Source organism: Chiloscyllium plagiosum, chromosome 18 (assembly GCF_004010195.1).
Source record: "Chiloscyllium plagiosum isolate BGI_BamShark_2017 chromosome 18, ASM401019v2, whole genome shotgun sequence".
Lineage (NCBI taxonomy): Eukaryota > Metazoa > Chordata > Chondrichthyes > Orectolobiformes > Hemiscylliidae > Chiloscyllium > Chiloscyllium plagiosum.
Window position 1 is genome coordinate 5,968,144 of NC_057727.1, and position 8,581 is coordinate 5,976,724.

Here is an 8,581-nt window from a genome sequence, read left to right on the forward strand (position 1 = left end):
AGTGAGTCGTGAGTTCATGGAATGCCCTGCCAGTAGCAGTGGTGGACTCTCCCTCTTTATGGGCATTTAAACGGGCATTGGATAGGCATATGGAGGATAGTGGGCTAGTGTAGGTTAGGTGGGCTTGGATCGGCGCAACATCGAGGGCCAAAGGGCCTGTACTGTGCTGTATTTTTCTATGTTCTATCTTGCTAATGCTGATCTTGCCTAGTACATGCCCTGTGCGATGTTAGTTTTATGCCTCTGTCTAAGTTTCTTTTTCACCCTATGATCTGTGTGCCCTTGTATAATATGACCTGCCTGTATTGCTCACAACCAAAGCTTTTTACTGTACTTTGGTACGCGTGACAATAAATACATCAAAGCAAATCGAAAGCAGGAAAATTGGATGGTCCAGTTTAGAAAACCTGGTCAGCATGGACAGGTTGGGCCGAATGGTCTGTGTCTGTGCTATGTGACTCTGTTTGAGGGACCCATCAGCTAAGGGGCTCCACCATGACTTCTGCTGAAACACAGAATTGCTTGCATTACCATCGATTTGGAGACGCTGTTTACTCAGGTTCATGTGCTTCTGCGCTGGGTTTTCAAGTAACTGAACAGAGTCAGCCAATTTCAACACACAGATCTTTGGGCACATTGGGAATGATATCCCATCGGATCCGGAATGCAGGACCCTTTGCTCTTTTCAGCCAAACAGCTAAACACTGTTTCAAAGATGGTCAAATAGCGGCTGACTGCCTTCGGAGAATCAGAATGAGAATCCAAGGCAGATGCCATCACTCAGCCTGGATAACACTCATTTATAAATGTGTGTGTCAATATTTACAATGAGAGGGAAGCCCCTAGGGGACTCAAGGTTACTCAATCAATGTTCAATCAAGTATTTTGTGTCCTGAATGTATCTCGGAAGTTGTTAACTGAAGAGAGGTAGACAGAAGTTTAAATAAATATGATATCCATTGCACAGGGGAGAACTGCACCTCATTAATTATTGCGTCAGTGGGCAAAACAGATAGTGTGACACTGATCTTGGTTTACATTGACGCAAAGCAGTGTCGTGTTTACCAGTGCATCAGTAGGTCCAGTTTGATACAGAGTGGCGGGGGAATACAGAGTGGTCTTGGCATCACAGCAATGGGAGTCTCGATCACAGCAAAGGTTTTATTATCTGGCACTCACTGAACCAGGAATGTATCAGTTGATCAAATATTCTGGATAATCAAGAGGTCAGAGAGTCATAGAGATGTAGAACACAGAACAATACAGCATAGAACAGGCCCTTCGGCCCTCGATGTTGCGCCAACCTGTGAACTAATCTGAAGCCCATCTAACCTACACTATCCCATCATCATCCATTTGCTTATCCAAGAAACCCCTAATGTGGCTGAGTTAACTGCATTAGCAGGTAGGGCATTCCACGCCCTGACCACTGTCTGAGTAAAGAACCTGCCTCTGACGTCTGTCTTAAATCTATCACCCCTCAATTTGCAGTTATGCCCCCTCGTACAAGCCAATGTCATTACCCTAGGAAAAAGACTTTCACTGTCTACCCTATCTAATCCTCTGATCATCTTGTATGACTCTATCAAATCCCCTCTTAGCCATCTTCTTTCCAATGAGAACAGACCCAAGTCTCTCAGCCTTTCCTCATAAGACCTTCCCTCCAGACCTGGCAACATCCTGATAAATTTCCTCTACACCTTTTCCAATGCTTCTACATCCTTCCTGTAATAGGACGACCAGAACTGTACACAATATTCCAAGTGCGGCCGCACCAACGTTTTGTATAGTTGCAGCGTGATATTGCGGCTCCGGAACCCAATACCTCTACCAATGAAACCTAACACACCGTATGCCTTCTTAACAGCACTATCCACCTGGGTGGCAACTTTCAGGGATCTATGTACATAGACTCCAAGATCCCTCTGCACATCCACACTACCAAGAATCTTTCCATTGACCCAGTACTCCGCCTTCCTATTATTCTTCCCAAAATTAATCACCTCACATTTAGCTGCATTGAACTCTATTTGCCACCTCTCATGCCAATTCTGCAGTTTATCCAAGTCCCCTTGCAAACTGCAACATACTTCCACACTGTCCACTACTTCACCAACTTTAGTGTCATCTGCAAACTTACTAACCCATCCAACTATGCCTGCATCTAAGGCATTTATAAAAATGACATACAGCAGTAGTCCTGAAACAGATCCTTGTGTACAGGGAGAAAGTAAGGACTACAGATGCTGGAGATCAGAGACCATAAGTATGGAGCTGGAAAGGCACAGCAGGTAGGCAGCATTTGAGGAGCAGGGGGAGTTGGTGTTTCGTGCAGAAGCCTTTCATCAGGAATGACATTCCACAGTGTGGAAGAGATTGAGAGGGAACATGGAATGAGGTGTACTGATAAGTTAGACAGGAAGAAGCACTTGCCTTGATGGAAGGATTAATGAGCAAGGCTGTACACAATATTCCAAGTGCGGCCGCACCAACGTTTTAAGACAAAGATTTAAGATATAGGGCAGGAAATTTAGAGAGAATGTAAGGAAAAACATTTTCATCCAGAGGGTGGTGGGAAACTGGAACTCACAGCCTGGAAGGGATAACATTGAAGAAGGTTTTAGATGTGCACTTGCAATGCCAAGGCATCCACAGCTGGAAACTTGGATTAGAATATTTCGGGGCTTGTTTTTCACCAACACAGACACGATGGGTCAAAAGGCCTTTTTTCTGTGTTGTAGACCTCGATGGTTCAGTGGAGTCAGTGAACAATATGATGCTGTGTGAAAAGCCACAACTGTCTCAACAGATTCATTTCTGAATATAATCCATTGCTCCATCAAATTTGTAATGCAGACCAAACTGGTTTAGGTTGGCGAAATTTACCCGAATTCTACCCCGACAGGTGCAAGTGAATCTGATTCTATCAGTTTTAAATGGAATACACACAGGGCCACAATGCTGTCCTATTCAAATGCTGGAAATGCAGGTTAAGTAATGCTTTTGATGGTTGGGAAATCGAAGCACTCAAGGCCAGTTAACACAGTTCCCTGTAATTTGCAATACGCAGACTAATGGATGGAGAGACAAAGACGTTTTTCAAGAATGGCTTTCATCACATTGTGAAAGAACATTTTAAGGGTTAGAGGTGATCCTGAAATTAGTGATGCCATTCTATTGCTGGACAATTGCCGAGAACACCTTCACGAATGGGAATTAGTGAAAAATAACATTTTTACCGATTTCCCTGCCTCCCAGTGTAACCTCGTTCATTCAGCCAATGGACCAGAGGGATATTCAGAATATAGTCTGTTATTAGAGAAGAGATTTTATTACAGAGTTTGTCAATGACAAAGACTCTTCTACAAAAGTTTTTGTAGCATAAAATATCTGATTTTTTAACGTGGCCTGTGCTTAGAAATCAGTGGAAATTGTACTGGAGGAGGACCTGGAGAGAGTTGCCCTGCGGTCTGATACGTGCAGAATGCTTTCATGTACCAGGAGACTTTTAGAATCACAGAATTGTGATGGGATAGAAAAAGGCCATTCAGCCCATCGTGCTTGCACTGTCTCTTCAGCTGAGCATCATTACCTCGCGCCAATTTCCTGCTTTTTTTCCCCTGGACCTTTGCACACCTTTTCTGTCCAAATATTCATCCAATGCCCCTCTTGTATTGGACCTGCCTCCATCATCTTCCCAGGCAGCATTTTCCATTTCCTAACCACACGCTTCATGCAAAAATATCTTTCTCACACCACCCTTATTATGTTTGCACTTTAATCCTATGCCGGCTCGTTCTGGCTCCACTTGTTAGCAGGTGTAGCCTCTCCCGATCTGCTCTATCCAGCTCGCTCATGAGTTTGAAAGCCTCAACCAACTCTTCTCCACCCTTTTTACCTCAGGGAGAAAATCAACTGGGAGAAAGTGAGGAGTGCAGATGCTAGAGGTCAGAGAATGGAGTGCGGTGCTGGTAAAGCACAGCAGGTCAGGCAGCATCCGAGGAGCAGGGGAGCCGACACTTCGGGCGTAAGCCCTTCATCGGGAATCCTCATGAAGGGCTTATGCTCGATTTTCCTGCTCCTCGGATGCTGACAGACCGGCTGTGCTTTTGCAGCGCTACATCCTTGACTCCCTCAGGCAGAAGAGTCCCAATCTCTTCAATCTATCCCCAATGCTGAAGTTTCACATTCCTGCAACCAACTTTGCAAACCGCTTCTGCACTCTCTCCAATGCGTTCATGACCTTCGTGTAATGTGGCGCCCACACAATACACCAGGAGAGATCTAACAAATGTCTTGTACAAGTTCAACATCACCTCCTTGCTTTAGTACTTCTGTGCCCCTATTCAAAAAACACATCAATATGTTACACCCCAACAAATCTATTTAACTTGTTAACCTCAATGAGTTACCTCAAACGTTTCTTAAGAGGTGGCTCAGAAAAGTTGGTAAAATATGTTGGAATCCCAATTGAAATCAAAGACCTTTTTGAAAAATAAGAGATATGAAATCCCATTTACTTATGAAGGAATTAAATTGTAGGATTCAACTGTTTGAATCAAAATAACTTTTGCCGTACAAGAGACAACAAGGCAAACATTAGAAGTAAAAAGATTGCCACTCTTCGCTTCCTAAGTGTCTGGATATTGGTTTATACTTCAATCTTTGAGAGTTCACGCTCCAAGTATTGAGCTGTATTCCATCTGTGATGAAATTTTGTCACATATTGCTGTTACTGGGAATCCTAGATTTTAAGTCGATGTAAATTGTTTACTTTGGCTTTCAGTGCTTTAAAGATGACATTTTTAAGGGTCAAAAAAAAATCATTATTTTAACAGTGGGTCGAGAAAGCAGTTTCAAGAGGTCACGTGACTTAAGCTGGATGATGAGATATGCTGGCTGGTGAGATAATTGCTGAAATGTTTAGCAATTTAACATCATGAGCAGAGAGAAACAGATGGAGACGGCTCACAGGTTGGTCTAGATCAGAATGTAAGGATCTGTACCAGCAGAAGGGCACGTTCAGTTTTGGCAGTCTCCAGGCCAACAGTGCTGGAAAGACATCCTTAAGCTGTCTAGCAGCCCAGATAGTCAAGGCTGGAAAAAAGCTTGAGCTTTTCTTAGCATTCAGTGAGAAAAAAATCTCAATGTGTCTCGGAAAGGCAATAATGTAGAAACTGCTCAGAAAAGTTTAATTTAGATAAATGTGATATGCTGCACTTTGGAAAGGCAAATCAGGGCAGGACTTATACACTTAATGGTAAGGACTTGGAGAGAGTTGCTGGACAAAGAGACCTTGGAGTGCAGGCTCATAGTTGTTTGAAAGTGGAATCACAGGTAGATAGGATAGTGAAGAAAGCATTTGGTATACTTTTCTTTGTTGGTCAGAGTATTGAGTATAGGAATTGGGAAGTCATGTTATGGATGAGCAGGACAATGGTTAGGCCACTTTTAGAATGTTGTGCGCAATTCTGGTGTCTGTCCTATAGAAAGGATGTTGTGAAACTTGACAGGGTTCAGAAAAGATTTACAAGGATATTGCCAGGGTTGGAGAGGCTGAATAGGCTGGGGCTGTTTTCCCTGGAGCGTTGGAGGCTGAGGGGTGACCTTACAGAGGTTTATAAGATTATGGGGGGCATGGATAGGGTAACTAGACAAGGTCCTTTTCCTGGGGTGGGTGAGTCCAGAACTAGAGGGCATAAGTTTAGGGTGAGAGGGGAAAAATATAAAAGTGACCTAAGGGGCAACTTTTTCATGCAGAGGTTGGTGCATGTGTGGAATGAGCTGCCTGATGAAGGGCTTCTTGCCCGAAACATCGATTTTCCTGCTCCTCGGATGCTGCCTGATCTGCTGTGCTTTTCCAGCACCACTCTAATCTAGACTCTGATTTCCAGCATCTGTAGTCCTCATTTTTGCCAGAGGAAGTGGTGGAGGCTGGTACAATTACAACATTTAAAAGGCATCTGGATGGGGAGAAGAATAGGAAGGGTTTAGAGGGTTAATGGCCAAATGCTGGCAAATGGGACTAGATTAATTTAAGACATTTAGTGGGCATGGACTAGTTGGACCAAAGTGCCTGTTTCTGAGCTGTGTGACTCTATGACTCAATGACTCTAAAAAGGAAACAACTTACAGTCTCAACAGTTGTGTAAGAAATTTTAAAGTGAGGATAGGAGTGATACTTAATGGAGTTGAATATCTGCACAGAATATTGCTGGGAATAAAGAGTTGAATCTTCCTTCCTGCTGTTTCTGATGTTATTGTTCCAAGTTTTCATATATAGGTTCCCTATGGTTTTATGTAAAAACATTGTTTACTTAAAAGTACATTGATGTGGAGTGCCGGTGTTGGACTGGGATGGACAAGGTCAGAAGTCACATGACACCAGGTTATAGTCCAACAGGTTTATATGAAATCACAAGCTTTTGGAGCACTGCCCCTTCATCTCTTCACCTGACAAAGGGGCAGCGCACCAAAAGCTTGTGATTTCATATAAACCTGTTGGACTATGCCTGGTATGTGGTGACTCCTGACCTAAAAGTAGATTGGCAACCTTTGCCAATATATTCAGTGATCGACTACTAGGCAACCAGATTACAAAGTCATACCTATGGTTCAGTTCTGGATGTGACTTGTTCTGATAACACATCAGTAAAAATAACTTTGTTAACCAACATCCAGGGGCAATTTCAAATTTTGCAGGTGACACTAAACTTTGAAGAATTGCAAACTGTGAGATGATCAGTGCGGATCTTCAAAAGGATTTTGACACAGTGGTGGAATGGATGGGCATATGGCACATGAGGTCTTGTAGACAGAGGCGTGAGATGATACATTTTGCAAGGAAGAACACTGAAAGACAATATAAAATGGAGGTACAATTCTAAAGGAGGGTGCAGGAGCAGAGGGACCTGGGTGTACATGTACACAGATCATTGAAGGTGGCAGGACAAGTGGAGAGAGCAGCTGATAAGGTATACAGTGATCTCCCTTTATCAATGGGATTTTGGGTACAAGAGTAAGGAAGGATGTTGAGCTTGTATAAGGTAATTGTTAGGCCTCAACTGGAATACTGTGTACAGCTATGAGTGCCACATTATAGGAAAGATGTGAACACATTGAAGAAAGTGCAGAAGTGATTTTTAAGAATGCTTTAGATTAGATTCCCTACAGTGTGGAAACAGGCCCTTCTGCCCAACAAGTCCACACCAACCCTCCAAAGAGTTACCCACCCCGACCCATTTCCCTCTCACTACTGCACCTAACAGTATGGGCAATTTAGCATGGCCAATTTACCTAACCTGCACATCTTTGGACTGTGGGAGGAAACGAGAGCACCCGGAGGAAACCTGCGCAGACACGGGGAGAATGTGCAAATTCCACACAAACAGTCGTCCAAGGCTGGAATTAAACCTGGGTCCCTGGTGCTGTGAGGCAGCAGTGCTAACCACTGAGCCATCATGCTGCTTTTAGGAATGAGAAACCTCAGAGGTGGGGATAGATTGAAGAAGTTGGTACTGTTCTCTTTGGGAGAGAAGATGGCTGAAAGAAGATTTGATAGAGGTTTTCAAAACCAAGTGCAGACTGGATAAAGTAGCTAGGGAGAAGCCGCTCTCACTCGTAAAAGAGGGCTTAGGTTTAAGGTGATATGTAAACAAAGCAAAGGTGATATGGGAATAAATGTTTTCATGCAGCAAGTAGCTAAGATCTGGGAATGCACTGCCTGGAAATGTGATGGAAACAGGTTCAACTGAGGCAGTCAAGAGGGCACTGGATAGTTATTTAGTAAAAAATGGTGCATGGAAAAGGCAGGAAATGAGCTCCAGGTAATAGAATCAGCACAAGGCACAATGGGCTGAATGGCCTCCTCCTGCATCAAGACAATTCTGCAATTCTGTGAATGTCAGGGCATGAACTCTGACCTCCATGTTATTTTTTAGATTCGGTTCCCTACAGTGTGGAAACAGGCCCTTCGGCCCAACAAGTCCAAACCGACCCTCCAAAGAGCATACCACCTAGACCCATTTCCCTCTGACTAATGCACTCAACAATATGGGCATTTGGCATTGCCAATTCACCTGACCTGCACATCTTTGGACAGTGGGAGGAAACCGGAGCACCTGGAGGAAACCCACACAGACACAGGGAGAATGTGCAAACTCCACACAGACAGATGCCAAAGGCTGGAATCAAACCTGGGACCCTGGTGCTGTGAGGCAACAGTGCTAACTACATGTTGATGACACACATTCCCACTCCACCTCACACACGAACACCAGTTCTCTGTTTTCCAAGGGCTTGCTCTTAGCGCAGTTGACCCAGTGCCTGCTATTTAACACCTACCATGAACACCTACTCACAATCAATCCTCTTATCTACAACCGTGAACGTTTCCCCATGCTTCATGCTCTGAGCATCCTCATCTTATGTTTCACCTGCTCTCCCTTTTCCAACAACATTAAAATTACTATTTTCCAGCCCGCAAGACCTTAAGGCATAGGAACAGTACCTGGCCATTGGGCCCATTGAGTGTATGCCACCATTTGATCATGGCTGATATGTTTCTAAACCCTATTCTCCT